This window comes from Equus przewalskii, chromosome 9 (genome assembly GCF_037783145.1).
Source record: "Equus przewalskii isolate Varuska chromosome 9, EquPr2, whole genome shotgun sequence".
NCBI classification, from domain to species: Eukaryota; Metazoa; Chordata; class Mammalia; order Perissodactyla; family Equidae; genus Equus; species Equus przewalskii.
The window spans coordinates 78,814,001-78,830,607 of NC_091839.1; the positions used below are offsets into that span (position 1 = coordinate 78,814,001).

Below are 16,607 nucleotides of genomic sequence, written 5' to 3' on the forward strand. Positions count from 1 at the left end.
AGTGATTAGGTGGCCCCTAGAACTCTGATTTAGTTTTCTAAGATCTGGGTGTTTCAAGTAGTTATTTGAGTAAGTGATAACTCTCCTTTGATACTATTTTACTGTGTGTTAAAATAATAGAATTGTGCACTACTAGTGTCATCAATAATAAATTAGTCGTCATGATAACCAGTTCAGGTTATTTAATCTTTACACAATGGTAAATAAGGATGCCATTAAATAATCATTGAAATAGACAAATGGCTCATTTATTCTTATGGTGTTCTTGTAGTAGTTCTGATTCAGCGTGCTCATGCGTGTCTCACCTAATTTTAGAAGTCTGAAGAGGTTGCTCTCTTACTCACCAACGGGAAAGTTGTCTGTGGGTTTCTGTGTGAGCGTGTGTGGGTGCGGGTGAGCGAAGCCAGGGTCCTCTCTCTGAGGTTCCCTGTGCCCTCCAGCACATGTTTCTGTTTCTGAACCTCTGGTCAGACTCACGTAGACCAACAGAATAATCCAGCAAAGTTCCTTCATTCAGTTGTAATGGTCCAGCGGGGAAATGGAAGAGAAACCAGATTTGCACTTTGGGTCTCCAGCCTCTCTTTTCTGTTTCCTTAGCTTCTAACTCTTCAGCTGCTCCTAGCTAAAAGCCTTGGGTAGGCACGTAATGACATTTTAAAATCTTATTTTTATCCCCACTATCTTCGTATGGGCAAAAGTGATGGGGTTCTTTACTAGGGAGCTTAAATATTCCATATAATAAGGCAAAATTAATGTACATCCCAACTATTTGATGCACAAGATATTATTATCTGCCTTTTTCATTTAGTATTTGCTATTTTTTCTCCTAAGGGAAAGCAAGGCTCTTGTTTAATTGTTCTGTGCCTTTACTTGATATTAATGCATTTCTTTGTGTACTTTTTGTCCATTTGGTAGAAATATTTTATTACCGTTTTCTTTCCTTAGAATCCATTTGCTGGCCAATTGCTTGGTTATCACTCATTTTTCATTCTTTTTAGACAAATGTTGGTGGAAGTCTTCCACTGTGCAAGACACAGTAGGAAACAGAAATCAAATGACCACAGAGCCTGTCCTCAAGCAGCTGATACCTAATAATATGCATATCTCCTTTCTATTCTATTTAATTTAAAATAGAATTGGTAAAATATATTTGTTGGTAACAGGATTTTCTGATCCTTTTTCTGCCCCACAATTGGATGTCTTTTGTTTCCTCTCAACTATTTGATCTGTGTGCGCAGACGGGATTTATATGTTACATGCTACTTTAAATACCAAACACTTGAATATTTCAAGAAACGAGACCTAACTTGCAATAAGTCCTGCAAACATAAAGTGGGAAAATGTTTCGGTGAAGAATGTTTTCAAAGCAGTCTCGCTGTGGTGCTTTGAAGCCTTCCTGAGAAGTGGGTCCTGATACGATCCCACATATTCAAGGTCTAATGAAAATGCTCACACTGCTAAGAAATATAATATTGTGAATGTCCATAGCATCCTCCAAATTTTCTTTCCTCCAAATAAGCGATTCTGCCTGGTGTCTTGGAAAGAGCATCTTCATAGTTGGTCAGAAGTCGGTTTGGCCGCGCTTCCCCCAGCTTCCCTGTCAGCTCTCAGAGCATCTGTGTTTGCCTTGGAGAAGTCCATTTTCTCCAGGTCTACCCAGGCCTGGCTCCCTCTCCTCTTTCAGACGTCTGTTCCAACGTCTCTTCTTCAGTCAGATCTCTCCTGTCTACTCTAAATTAGTGCTGCCTTGGCCCCTCTGTCCCCATCCATCCCTGTGAGTCTCCATCTCATAGATAAACACTGAGGGAAATGAGCAGAGTGATCTGAGAATCTCAGGAAGGGAACCACTAGGATAACGATTTGTCATCCATCTATTTCGCTGGAATGTGACCTCCACAGAAACAGAGACCTTTATTTTCTCATTCACGTCTGTACCCTCTCTATCCGCCTACCGCAGAGCCTGGCACGCAGGAACTGTGCTGTTATGACTGTTGTTATTTTTAACTTCATGCTTAGGGATACACTCTGCTCTCCTACGTTACAGAACAGTACAGTACATGGGCTTCTCGTATTTTATCACAGGGTGGACTCAGAGCCATGTGGTAACATAGACTGCCTTCGGGTTTAGACGATTGTTTTGTTAGGTTTAGTTGATTAACTATTTCACTGGGATAGAGCCAATGAGTATAATAGCGCTGGCAGGTGTTTATTAATATTACAACCTTATTTCCTCTTGCTGTGCAGGACTGCCAGCTTCTAAACAGGGAGACACCTGAGCCTTTTGTGTGCCACATGACAGGCTTGGATTTTTTTTCACAGGTGTTAAAACAAAACAGGGATAAGCAGATTTTGTAATCTTGTGCGTTCTGAGCCAAGCAGAAACTGTGCGACTTGTTTTCATGGCCTAGCTCAGAGTGGCTAGCCAGGAATTAAGTAGAATGCCAGTAGGGACACAACATATTTCTATTTATTTAATTAGACCTGTGGCCTAAGATGTGTTTAAACTGAGTAGCAGAATGAGAGAAAATAACCTTTTGAAATATTCTAGGTCTTCAGCTTTGTACCGGTTGCATCAGGACGATTCAGGATTGAAAATAATCATACTCTTCATGATAGTCAACATTCAACATCATTTATTAATGGAACCAGACTTCAGGTGTAAAAAAACCCCGACAATCAAACAGGGCTTCAGTGGTCCCTTCTTCAGTTTTCCTTGAGAAATTTATCTTTTAGACAACTCTTTCTATAAATCGATACTTTGAACAATTGGCATATGTCAATGTTTGCCTTAGTTCTGTTGCCTCGTTTCTTTTAGACTGAGAGATACACTAATATGGACAGCTAATGTTTTTAATGTTAACAATAAATTCTAAAATCATTTTTACAATTCTGCAGGCACTTTTTACAAAACTCACTTGAAAGCTTGATGCAGCATTTGACACGGCATAGCATCAGAAATACTGATTTGTAGAACTCTCATTTTTTATGTATTATTCCAGGTGCTATCTCATGTCTATACATCTCATATGTGAAATATATGTACATTATTATATCTTTACCATAATCTAGTACTATGCATTACAAGAGTAAACTGAATCTCAGTGTGGTATAGTAATTTGCTCCAAATCACACAGCTAATAAATTACAGCACCAGGATACGAACATTCTCTCTGACTCCTAGGCACCAGCTGTTTCTACCACATTGGGGTACTTCTCATAAGATTAAAACCCTCACAATTCCCTTAAAGAAAGCACTCGAATATAGTTGCTAGAACAAGTGACAGCAGGCCAAATTTATGTCATAATGCAAGGTTCAAAATAGAATTTTGAGAAGTGTTAGGGAAATGCTTTGTGGGGCCAAAGTGAGAGGTTTTAATGAGAAGAGGCAAGGCCGAGACAACTTGATGCCCAATGATGATGGCCGTATTACTGGCAATTTTGTAAAATTTTTCTTTGGTGCTGCATCAAATTACAATTTGAAAATGGACTCCAAGCTTTAATCCATTTTCTTGAGTCTAGAGGAATCTGAATGCACAAAAGGAAACCGACCTGGAGGCCTCGTCTTGGAGAGTCTGTGAACAGAAGAATACAGTGTCCCCTTTTCCCGTCGTCCGTCTGCGTTGCAGTGTTCTGGGAGCACAGATCAGATCAGCTGATAGTAGCAATGGCAGCATGGGGTTTGTTTCCTTCCCTGCTATTAGGCTCGTTCTTTTCCTTCCTTGTTCTTACAAGTTGAACCCACTCCAGCCCCTCAGAGTCTCTTCATCTCACTCTCTTTATTATTCTAACCATCTCCCACATGACCACCAACACCACACACACACAATTAGAACAAAACTGAGTGTGTTTCTATTTTTTATTATCCCTATTTATCATTTTAGAATTCTGCATTTTACTTTTTAACCAAGCAGCCAGTTTCTCCTCCTAATTAAAGATATGGAATGTGAAAGCATAGATTGCTTGCTTGCAAAGAAACAATTTCGATAGTTAATAAATGAATCTGGCTAGCCAATTTCAGTGGCCGAGGGAGTGGATAATGCTTTCACAAGTTTCTTCTGAAGTTACTTGTTTATGCTTCGCCAGGTTCAGCTATAACTTGGCTTTTGAAATGATATATGTTCCTTACACAAATAATTTCCAAATCCAGAAAAAAACTCTTGGGGAAATTATGACTTCCAGGACTAGAGTTGAAACAATGCCAACTCCGAAGTTGTGTAAATTGGGCTCTAAGTGTGAAATCCTTCCAGCTGTTAAACGCGTCCCAAATCAAATTATATTCACAGTTTTTCAGAATATTTCCTTCTGTTTGAAGACTCCTGAAAAAATATATATGCCCAGAAGCTAGGATGTAAACATTGTTTTAAATCCCTTAAAGATTATGAGAAAAGCAAATATACAAATTAAGTGTATACGGGTTGTATTTTTGGATGGTTTTATAAGTGCTTTTTTCCATGGGGCTGTTAATTTCCAGAATAGTTCCTTAAAAACAGAATGAATTGTAACCTATAACCTGCCCACTTCATTATTTTAAAAGCTCCAAGCAGTTGCACATAAGAAGGTATGGATTACACTCTTTCTCAGTGGCTGTGACTTTCAGAGGCTGACACTTTCCCTGTTGACACAACAGCTGTCCCACGCTGAGTAGTCCCCGGAAGGAGACGACACTATCTCACCTTCCTCTTCAGCTTCAGCTAATTTATTCCGCATTCAACCCAGCCACATACTCTAACTTATAGGCTGCAGCTAATTCACAGTTCAAATCCTTGAACTCTCTTTGCTCTCGAAGGATACAAACGTTAATCTGTATTGATGAGAAGTATAAGATTTGGTAAACTTTCATGTCTTTGATTTTCTGATAATGATTCTCTACTCATACAGACTGCCATCGTGGAATACCCCAAAGGGAAGCAGGCATTCCCCCTGAAGAATGTTAGGCATTTTTTTCCCGCTTTACCAGACACAAAGGAGGAAAGCACAAGAACGGAAACTCGCCTGGTCGCCTGCCTCGTGGATGTTTTCCTGGCCTATTTTGTAGGAGTCTGTCAAACTCATAGAAGTGAAGACATACAAGTCCTTAAAGTCATTAATTAATGCCTTCCATCTTACACTTATTTTCATCCAGTTCACAATTTTGAATATATAAAACATTAATGTAAAGGAATATGTAAGCTGTTAAAAGATTTTATTGGCATATCGATTCTTGATTTATTCCTTTGTACAGTTTCCATCTCAGTTCTGTGATGTCTGTGAAATTGTCTTTTTGCCTCTTGTACCACCTAAATGGTCATTAGGAAACAGTGCCTGTGGGCTCAGGGGAGATGCCAAGACTAGTCGTTTGCCCCTTTGTGGAGGATATCGTGTTCTGGCTGTGAAAGTAAAACGTGCTCATGTGCTCATAGTATTTACTTATAATTATAGACAAAAATAATCATCCATGGTCTTACCGCCATTAATATTTTAGCATATCATTTTCTATTCCTCTTTTCCACGCATTTGTAAAATAGAAATTTTGTACATTTAATAATTGTGGGGAAAAGTCTTATTAAACATGGAAATTTGAAATAATGAGCACAGTGACGTGTTGGCATCATGTAAGTGTAGATTCATCCTGTTAGCACATATAGTTCAGAGTGTGAGCATCGCTGAACGCTTTTTCATTCATGCATTGAGATAATTCAGTTTACAATACGGTCACAGAGGTTGTCATGTCATAATAATACATCCATAATAAGCCTTGATTAAGAAAACTATGCAGAGACCTCCACTAAAGAGATCTCCTGACGTGTTTATTTTGACATCAGATCAACTTTTTTACAAACAAATGCAGAAAGGCAAGCATGGTAGCTTGTCCAGGTTAGGTTAATTTGTATATGATATTGCATTCATTCATTCATTCAACAAATATTGCCTGAATGCTTACACTGTGCCCGGGACTGTGCTGGGGGTTAGAATACAGCAGTGAATAAAATCCTCCATCTTTGTCCTTAGGAAACTTACCTTCTAGTGAATTCCTCACTTCTATTTCTCAAGCTCGTTTAAATAATGGAAATTTTTATTAGCTTCTCAGTAACTCTGAGTCCAGGAGGCACAGGGAACAAGAGAGCTAGTCCAAGAAGCAGCGTTTAAACCTATCTCACATAGTAAGCTAAAAATTCTGCCTGGGTAGCTGTCAACTTTTACTTTCCTTTAAAAAGTCATCAATAAAAATCCATTCTAGGGAGATAATTTCACAACAGTGTGGGCACCAAAGACAGAGGTTGGGATATCGAGTTTTGAATCATAACACTGAAGCATTTCAGAGACTAAAAACTGCAAAATCCACTCGCATATCTGAAGGACCTGATCCCCGACAGGTCCACTGGGAGTAAACAGACTCTAAGCTACTGAACTTTGCTCTCAACTGGAAGGTGATTCATCAATGATGAGGTGTCCCTTGGAAACATACAGTGAATTTCTTCCTCAGGAATGTTGCCTCTTCCTAGGCTTGCAGAAAAATGGATGCACACAAACCAGATGCAGGAGAATGACTTAGCCCTTGTAATTTACCTTCTTTGGTCAGCCCCAAGGCCTCCAAAGATGCCCACAGCCTAATGCCTGGCGCCTGTGACTATGTTATGTTATATAGCAAAATGGACTTTCAGATGTACTTACAGAGAGAGATTAGCCTGAGTTATCCAGGTGGGCCCAATCTAATCATACAGAGTCCTTAAAAGCAGCAAACTTTCTCCAGCAGAAGACAGAGCAGATGAGGCAGAGGGGAGGTCACAGAGATTAGAAGGGGGAGAAGAATAACCACGGTTGCTGGCTTTGAAAATGAAGGAGGCCTTGAACCCGGGAATGTGGGCAGCCTCTCAACACTGAGAATGACCCCCAACAGCCCTGAAGGAAACGAGGACGTCAGTTCCACAACTGCACGCAACTGAATTCTGCAAACAACTTGAGCGAGTCTGGAGAAGGCTTCTCCAGAGCCTCCAGGTAAGAGCCAGGCTGGTGGACATCTTGATTTTGACCTCATGAGACCCAGAGCACAGAAAGTAGTCAAGCTCACTCAGACTTTTGATCTACCAAACTATAAGATAATAATAAATCTGTATTGTTTTAAGCCACCAAATTTGTGGTTATTTGTTATGAGAGCACTAGAAAATGAATACCTCTTCCAATGAAACTTAGTCTTTGTTCATGTTTTTGTTAGAAATAAAAACATAAATTGTCATATCCTGGGGTACTGTGTATTCACATTTATGTTTTGTTGATAAGTAATCTTTCGATAATTTGGCACTGAAATATTCTCCTGTAGTTCATAAGTGCATTACTCAATATTTTTTATTCATTAAGTCTTTACCCTGGTAAGAAAATAGTGAGTGCTTGACATGTTGCTGCTTAGCGTCCTTCTGTGCCAGGATCCTCCCATTTGTAGCACAGAGATCTTTTTACAGTGGTGGAGCGGCTGTGGGACCATCTGTGGTGTCACAGAAGTCCTGGCTGACAAGGACCCACGTGAGCGGTCTGAAAAGTTTGTATACATAAAGCCTGGGTGGGAAGTATACAGTTACTGAGCAGCCCCAATGAACCAGGTTGGGTTCCGTCTTCTCACCTAGAGCTTCCTTAAGTGGGTGACAAGAATAGTTTAAACCAGAAAACCGAGCCATCAAGAAAGTCGACTTGACCAACGACTCAGAGCAAGTCAAGCAAACCAGAGGAGAACGTTATACCTCTATCGTCAGCCCAACAGTAAACCCAAGAACATGATATATGCCATTTCATCCATCTGACTCACAGTGAAATCTAAGCCATCTTTTTGAAAGATCGCTAAATGCAGTGCCAAAGACGTACTTGGTGCTTAAGTCTCTGAACTTTACTCTCATTCAATAGCCATATGAGTCTAGAAATCTGATTTTAAAGCAATTACCTAAGCTTCCAGGGAATAATTACTTTAATGATCTTTTAAATATTTTCCCCATAAGATTTGAGCTTGCTGTAAATTCTTTATTGCCTATTTATATGGTGATAGGGGATTAGGCAGACACTGTTCTTGAGTCTTTACTGAGCTAAAGGAAAGTGGTCAATAGATGGCCTAAAAATCACGGGGAAATATTTAAGGGGGAAATGAAAATTCAATATTTCCAGAACTTACAAAAACAACCAAAGTCAATGATAAAAACAGATAGATACATTATGTCAAATTAACGATACACAGAACCAGAAAATGTCAATTTTTTCATTAGAACTTACAGGGGGAAGCTGTTGTCATTTAGTGATTATGTATATTTCAAAGTAATTTTATCAAAATGTATAAATTTGGAAACCGTATTAATAAATTAATGAAATTATTATAAATGGTAGAATTCTGTGATTTTTTTAACAAAAATATTCCCTGTGTTACACCTAGAAGGAATATTTATTTTTGGTACCTCAAAGTCATGATTTGCACTGACCAGAGCTCTGTCTGACACTCTTGTTTACTCTCAGCTTTATTATCTTTGAACCTTTGACAGGTAGGTGAAGGTAGACCTCATAAGGTTTGGAGTCCCATTAGAAGATACTATCAAAGATATTTATTTGCATCTACACAAAAAGGATATTTTCACCCTTTGGTTTGCAAAGCTGAGATACATCCTATGGGGCAGATCTCATTCATGTAGACAGAAGCTCCTATTAAATGCCAAGTCCTATGGCAAAGAAGTTAGGAGAGGTGCTACTCACAGGAACGTCAGGATAGGTGCTGAGCTCTGAGAAATTCAAGTGGCTGTGTCCAGTACACAGTTGAAAAGAAAGACTAGAGAGTTTGGGTGACACACACTGGAAATATAATATACTAATACCCATTCCGTCTACCATCCACAAGTGTTTCCTGAACATCCTCTTTCTCCCAACCCCTTGAAAACCTAGTCTGCTTAGCACTTTTCCATGTGCAGAACATTTGAAATACTTCAGCTCATTTAACACATTCAGAAACACTTGGAGGGAGGTAGAGAAGGTGTTATTATTAATAACACTATTTTTAAAAAGAGAAGACATCCAATATAAAGGGCTGAGATGGAAACCATAAGGAAAGAGTCTGAACCCCCCAAAATGGATTGTTTCTTATGTATTATACACAAAAACAGCATAACAGTTATGAGTTGAGAAGTAATAAACCAGATAAGTGATGAATAGTCTTTGCAATATCAATAAATTTTCTAAATTATGTAAAATTTAACCACAGTGAATGCACAAGGCCTTTATAGAGAAAATTTTAAAACCTACTAAACTACCTAAAAGAATATCTAAATAAATAAAATGGTATGACACGTTTGTGAGTGAGAAAGCTTACCATTTTAAAGATATAAATTCTCCCCAAAGTAATCCAAAACTTCAATGCAATTTCAATATAAATTCCACTAGGTTATTTTTGAAGAACTTGAAAGATTGATTCTAAAATTTACTTGAAAAAAAATACAGATATGAGAATGGCTAAGTCAGTCCTAAAAAGAAGATTCAGCCTTACATCCCCGTGTGGATGGATTCACCACGTTGGCAGTGAAGGGCTGTGCCTCTCAGGTCTCCAACAGCAAGTGTGATTGCCCAAGCCCCCAGCTGCGGAGCTCTGACATCCTTTGCTGTTCGTGCCCAAGGACATGCGTGCTCCAGTCAAGTATTAAGCACGGCAGGTACCACAGACTGAAAGTTTGTATCTCCCCAAATTCATAGGCAAAAGCCCAATCCCCCATGTGATGGCATTTGGAGGCGGGCCTTTGGGAAGTGATGAGGTCAGGAAGGTGGAGCCCTCATGAATGGGATTAGTGCTCTTATAAGAAGAGACTCAAAAGAGCTCCCTTCCTCTCTCTGCTCTCCACCAGGTGAGGAAACAAGACAAGATGGCCACCTGCAAACCAGGCAGCCGGCCCTCCCCACACACCAGATCAACCAGCACCTTGATCTTGGACTTCCCAGCCTCCGGAACTGTGAGAAATAAATGTTTGTTGGTTAAGCCGCCCAGTCAGTGCCATATTCGCTATAGCAACCCGAACTGACTAAGACAGTAGGGCCACGAGGGCAAGCCCATTGTACTTCTGATGGCCAACTTTGCCTCCCAGCCTCTCAAACAGCCTTGCCAAACTCTCCTTAGAACTGCTCGGCAGCCGAAGAGCCTTCCTCCCAACCTCTCCCCTCTCCCTTCCCCTCTTCCACACTTCAGGTCAGACTGGCGTTAAGGTCTGATGGCTCTCCCAGCTCCCAGCCCCCCATTTAGGCATCTGCTTCTTAGGGACGCAGACTTAACATATATTACATAGTTAACGTTATTTTTTTTTTGAAAAATCGGTGTGGCACTAGCACAGAAACAAACAGAACAATGAAGCAGAATGGATAGCTCAGAAATTAATCTGTGCTTAATTGTAGTTGATATATGATTAAAAAGTGGTACCACAAACTAGTGGGGAAAGAATAGCTTGCTAATTGAATGTGTTGGGGGAGATTCATTCATTATAGAGAGAAAAATAAAATCAAGTGTCTTCCTCACATCATATACAAAAATAAATTCAAAATAGAATAAAAAACTAAATGTGAAAGCAAAATATTGTTGTGGTACTGAGGTGGGGAAGACTTTACAAAAAAAGACCTTAAAGTCCCAAATCAAAAGAAAAAAATCAGTACATCAAAATTAAGGATGAAACAGTTAGGTGACAGGTTTAGAGAAGATAATTATGATACCTAGAAGAACAAGTTAATATCTGGATGCATAAGAAACTTCTGCAAATAAGGGAAAAAAAGAGAAAGAAAGAGAAATGGAGGAAGAAAGGAAGGAAAGAAAGAGAAAGAAAGAAAGAAGAAAAGAAAGAAAGAGAGAAAGACAAAAAAAAGAAAGAAAGAAGAAAGAAAAATAGACAAAGTAAACGAATTGGCACGTCACAGAAGGGGAAACTCACCTGACCAATGAGAGAAAACTAGAGAATCATGTAACACTAAGTTTTGGGAAGATTCTGGGTAGCAGGCACTCTCGTGCACTGCTGGCTGGAATGTAAACTAGTCCTGCTGGAGAGTAAGCTGACCACGTCCAGTAGGATCCATATTCCCCTGTGATCTGGCAGTAGCACTCCGGGGTCTTTCTCCAGCTCATGTCCACATGCGGGCACGTTGGAAGACATCTGCCGCAGTACTGTGGGCAGGAGAAGAGAGCTGGAAGCTCTCTGGAGGGAGATAGAAAAGCGGCAGGTGTGTTTTCAGCCATACACAGCAGTAGCAAGAAGCAACAGGTTAACAGTACCAATGTGGCTAGATCTTAAAATCATAAACTTGAGGGAATAAAATTAGAAATAGAATGAGAACTATTTACACAATACCATTTATATAAAGGAAGAGCAGACACATACAGCAGCTCAATAATGCTGAATTTTATAAGCATCATTACATATCCACGGACATACATCAAAACACTAAAGGTGCCGGGGTGGGGATCTGGAAAGAACAGGGAAAAAATAAAACAAGAGGGAAACTCGAACGGACCAGTGATGATGGCACCATGTACCCGGGAGTAGGAGTAACTACATTCCACACTTGACATCCAAAGCCGCGTTAGGACAGGAGAAATCCGAACAGACTTTCAACACGCAGGTTTTATTGCAGTGATGGCTGTCAGCTCTTCGCCTTCCATCTGTCTCCCTGTTTCCAGTCACTATAGTGTGCAAACTCTAGGAATCCAACAGAACCAAACCTCCAACGTTAAACTTGAGTGCCCTGAACTAGTTCCTTCCGTTCAAATTATGACAAATTCAGCGGCTAACAGCAACGCACGTTTATTATCACACAGTTTCCATGGGGCAGGAGCCTGGCTGGGGGTTTCACTGGACCCCCTATTCAGGGTCTCACCAGGCCCAAATCAAGGTGTCAGTGACGGCTACCATTTTGTCTAAGGCTCAGGGTTCTCTTCCAATCTCACTAGTTGTTGGCAGAATTCAGTTCTTTGTGGCAGGAGACTGAAGCCCTCAGCTCCTAGAGGCCTCCTGCTGTTCCCTGTCACATGATTCCTAGAGGCCTCCTGCTGTTCCCTGTCACATGGTTCCTCTGCACCATGACTGTTTACTCCTTCAAGGCCAACAGCAACTAGTCTGCTGCTACTCTGAGTCTCTTTTAAAGGGCTCACCTGATTAAGTCAGGCCCACCCAAAGTAACCTCTCTTGATTAACTCAAAGTCCACCAATTAAGGGACTTCATTCATCTGCAAAATTCCCCTACTTTTGCAGCTTAACATAACCTAATCACAGTAGTTATATTCCTTTTAGATAACAGGGTGACTATTCACCCATTCATTTGACAAATGCTAATGGCATTATCTACCATGTGCCAGGGACCAACAAAATACTTGAGGACGAGGAAGAAGAAAGATCAATAAAATACAATCCTTGGCCATAAGGGGCTCTCATTCTAGAGGTGAAAAGAGATATGTACCCATTTAATCAAAATGAAATAAAATATAAAATAAGGTAGAAAATAGTGGTTAGAGTTTGGATTCTGGCCCCAAATTGCTTGAGTTCAAATCCTAGCTTGCTTTCTTAGTGACTTTGGAAAAGGGCATAAATTTATTTTGGAAAGAAGAAAGGGAAAGAGGGAAGAAGGAGAGAAGGAAAGGAAGAAATAGGAAAAATTTACACAGTTTATATGAAGTTTAAATGTGTTAATAAATGTAAAAGATTTAGACAGCCCCGGACATGGCTCTGATAACAGAGGGAACTTAACGTTCTTACAGAAGCACAGAGGAGCAGACAATGTAGCATTTTAGTGATTAAAAAAATGATACTCAGCAAGTTAAGTGACTTCTCCGTGGTCACACAACTAGTGAGTTAATAGGACCCAGGAGAGAAACGAGTTAACCTTGATCCACAGTAGTTTAAGGCATTGTCCTCAGTAAACAACAGCCCAGGTAACACTGGGGCTGAAGTCTGGCCAAGCAGTTTGAGGACAGAACTGAGTTAGTTCTTTATTCTGTTGGTCGATGACCCCTGCACAACTCCTTCATCACGTGACTTTTCATCTTTAAGTGTTGGAATGATGACTATGATGATGACAATGGTAATAGTGATAATTATTAAAATCTGTCAAACCAGGAACAATTTTCAACAATACAACCTCATCGGGGCCGGCCTGGTAGCGCAGCAAAGCTCACACATTCTGCTTCGGCAGCCTGGGGTTTGCAGGTTCGGATCCCAGGTGTGGATGTGGCACTGCTTGGCAAGCCATGCTGTGGCAGGCATCCCACACATAAAATAGAGGAAGATAGGCATGGATGTTAGCTCAGGGCCAATCTTCCTCAGCAAAAGGAGGAGGATTGGTGGCAGATGTTAGCTCAGGGCTAATCTTCCTCAAAAAAAAAAAAAAAATACAATCTCATTGAATTCTTAAAACAACTGATGAATAACTTTCTCTACAGGGCCTCTCAAATCCTTTTCAGAGGAAATAGATGGACTACAATCTCATCAGTTCAGTGAGTATTTTCAAATGCTTTCTGTGTACCACATTATATAAAATTTGCTAAATTGCGTAAAAAACCTGCTAAACAAAACTGAAGACAATGCCAAATAGTATGTCCATTTATCATTATTTAATATTTTATGATGAGCAACTACTGTGTACCAGGTATTGTGGATACAAAATGAATAAGACAAATTTATAGCATCTCCAGGCCAGGAAAAATCCTAATGATTCGCCACGCTGGGGCACCTGCTGTAGCAGTGACGCCAGGATTCCAGAAAGACTGCCGGCCGCTTCGGGCAGCAGCACAGCCTGCGACGGGTCAGGCCTCTCACCTGCACCATCCCGACCCCACTGGAATGCAAAGTTATTACCTGGTATTTTCTGGGATTAGTCTGAGCATCTGCTTATCCCGAACAGTAGAGAGAAAAGACCTGCTACAAGATAGTGAAGTTTGATCAGCTTAATAAAACAGCAATGCAATTCAATTCCACCCACCAGGCAAACTTAAGTCCACGTCCAAATTAATAATAGAAATCTACAGTTAAAAGATGCTTTGATCCAAAGGATTCCAAAGGCTTTGCAAGTTTAGGTGGTTGATGTTCAAGAATGGAGTTTACACACAGCTGTTTGAAGTAGCCGTTTGGCGTGGCGCTGCCCTCCATCGGGAGCAGAGTTAGGCTCCTAAAAATTCCACTGTGTCATGGGGAAAATGGATTTGGGAAAGTAAAATCAGGACTTTATGGCAATTTATATTTGTGGAATAAAACAATGGTGATGGTCAGTAGCCAAATAAAGAAATTATCAATGAAATACAATCTATTAAATTTTATAAACAGTTTGTATGCTACAATAATTTCTATTTGTCATATTTTACTTACCATAAACTTTCACCCTGAAGGAAAGACATAGAGTTGTATTATTTTAATATATATACATATGCATGTATAGCTTTTTTCTTTATCTGATGTTCCACCCAAATGTCTAGTTAAGGTGTTCATATTATTTTTCACACAAACTGAGACCCTTTTGAGCATGAAATGGGGGACTTTTAACAATCACACTAAGATAACAGGTGTCAATTAGGAACGTCCTAGGCAACCCGGGACCTACGGCCACCATCCAACTCGTGCTCTCTGGAGTTTTGACAGTTGTTGACTCCTGCATTGTGGGCCACACATCCTATCTCTCTGAATCCCGCCCCCCTCATCTTGGATTTTCTCCTTCAGCACTTTTCATATGGATCTGTTTCCTTCCTCATTTAGTCAATAACTATTTAATGAGCATGCTTCACGTATCAGACATTATTCTACTAACTGGAGATATAGATTCAGTCCTTGACCTCTAGATGCTTCTCTTCCAGCCTGGGAAGGGGGCCGACTTTAGTTAACTAATCACATAATTATATTTAATTACAACTTTGAATAGACTACAAAGGGGAACACGCAGCGTCGGAGAGCATGTATCATGGCTCAGCTGGGAGGAAGGCAAAGCTCTTTCTTTACAGCTGCCATCTTAAAAAATTCTGGAGAATAAGTTTACTGTTCCTCATCTCAATCATTGACTACACTTTTTTCTGCCATTATCTCCTTCTGCATCCCCTCTTTTTAATTATTATTTTTAAAATTTCCAGTCTTCAGTTTCTTCTTTCCCTAATGATACCGCATAGTATAATTACCCTCAACTCAACATCTGCCTGTTTAAGATGAGATATGCAAAATTAAGTTAATCTATACACAAATTTCATGAAGAATTCACAGATATGTAATATAATGCAGGAAAAGATGCCTATGCTACCAGCAGGCATTTGTCAAGGAGAATTCTAGAAAGTTGGTCTTAGCCAATATGTCACTAATGGCTCCTTGGTCAACACTGCTTCCCTTCTGTACTTTGCCTGCTCTTGATCTCTTGAGTCCATGCCTCTTCCTGACCCTTCCCTTAAGGTCAGCGCCCCCTGGGGTTCTGTTCTTAGCCCTCTTTTAACTTTTTCCCTTAGAAAACCCTTCTACTTCCATAGCTCCAACCCCCACCTCTATCAGATGAGTCTGTAAACTTTATCCGCTTTCTAGAGAGTTCCCTACAAAGAGCAATCCTGCATGTCCAACTGTGTGCCAGACACTGTCACAGCCCAACCCATAGACACTGCCCCAGCTCAGGACACCATGATCTCCCTCCCATCTGGTTTACCTCACCAACCTTCTAACTGGTTTCCCTGTCTCCGGTCTGCCCCACCCAATCCATTTTGCCTCCACAAACATGATCTTCCTAAACTGCATATATTATCTCAAAACCCGTCCCTGGCTCACCGTTGTTCTTGAATTAAAGTCCAAGATTTTAACACGGACTGACACGCCCTGAATAAGCTGGCCCCTCATTTTCTGTCTAGACTCACTCACGACAGCCACCTTGCACTCGCTGCTCCTGTCTTGAAAGAGCTCATGCTCTCTCTTAACTCTAAGACATGGCACATGCTGCTTCTTCTGAACGTCCTGTTTCCCTCCCTACTGACTTCCATTCATCTCTCAGGTCTCAGCCTCTTGGAAGCATTCTGGAACCCCTAAGTCTGGACCAGGTACCCTTACAATGTGCTTTCCTAGAACCTTCTGTCTTTGTTATCATAGCCTCATTTATTCTTGCCTTTTAAGGTACTCATGTTCTCCACTTGGCTATGAAGTATATTATTGCATGGAACGGAAATACTACCATAGAATGCTTAGACTGAACATGTCAGTGCTCAATAATTATTCGTTTCATATAAGGACCTCAAAGGTGATTAGACTTTGGTAGGATATGGGAAATCCACAGAGGGAAGAGTATTAGGAAAGATGTATGGAGAGATCGGAAAATACAAGGCAATTATACTTATCAAGTCATTCCAAGTAGAACCTAAGTTCATATAGGAAAATAATAGGAGCGAAAGCTTAAACAGCTACGGCTTTGAATGCCAGACTCAGACATCTGACATTTACTCTCAACTCTTGCAGCACATTAGGTTCACCTGGGGAGCTTCTATAAAAGCAGCAGTACCTGGCTCCTCTTCCAGAGAGAGGAATCCAATTAGTGAGGAAAGTCTCTCAAGCACAAGCATTTCTAAAAAGCTTTCTGGGGCCAGCCTAGTGGTTAAGTTGGCGTGCTCTGCTTCAGCAGCCCAGGGTTTTGCT

At 40.4% G+C, this 16,607-nt stretch overlaps 1 long non-coding RNA gene across 1 annotated transcript; it reads left to right on the top strand.

The window, feature by feature from the left end:
• The first annotated feature begins 3,339 nt into the window (after positions 1-3,339).
• Positions 3,340-5,191, top strand: LOC139073736 (uncharacterized). The gene is made up of 2 exons (XR_011522725.1): positions 3,340-3,677; positions 4,879-5,191. It is a non-coding gene; the product is annotated as an uncharacterized lncRNA (long non-coding RNA).
• The last annotated feature ends 11,416 nt before the right edge of the window (positions 5,192-16,607 follow it).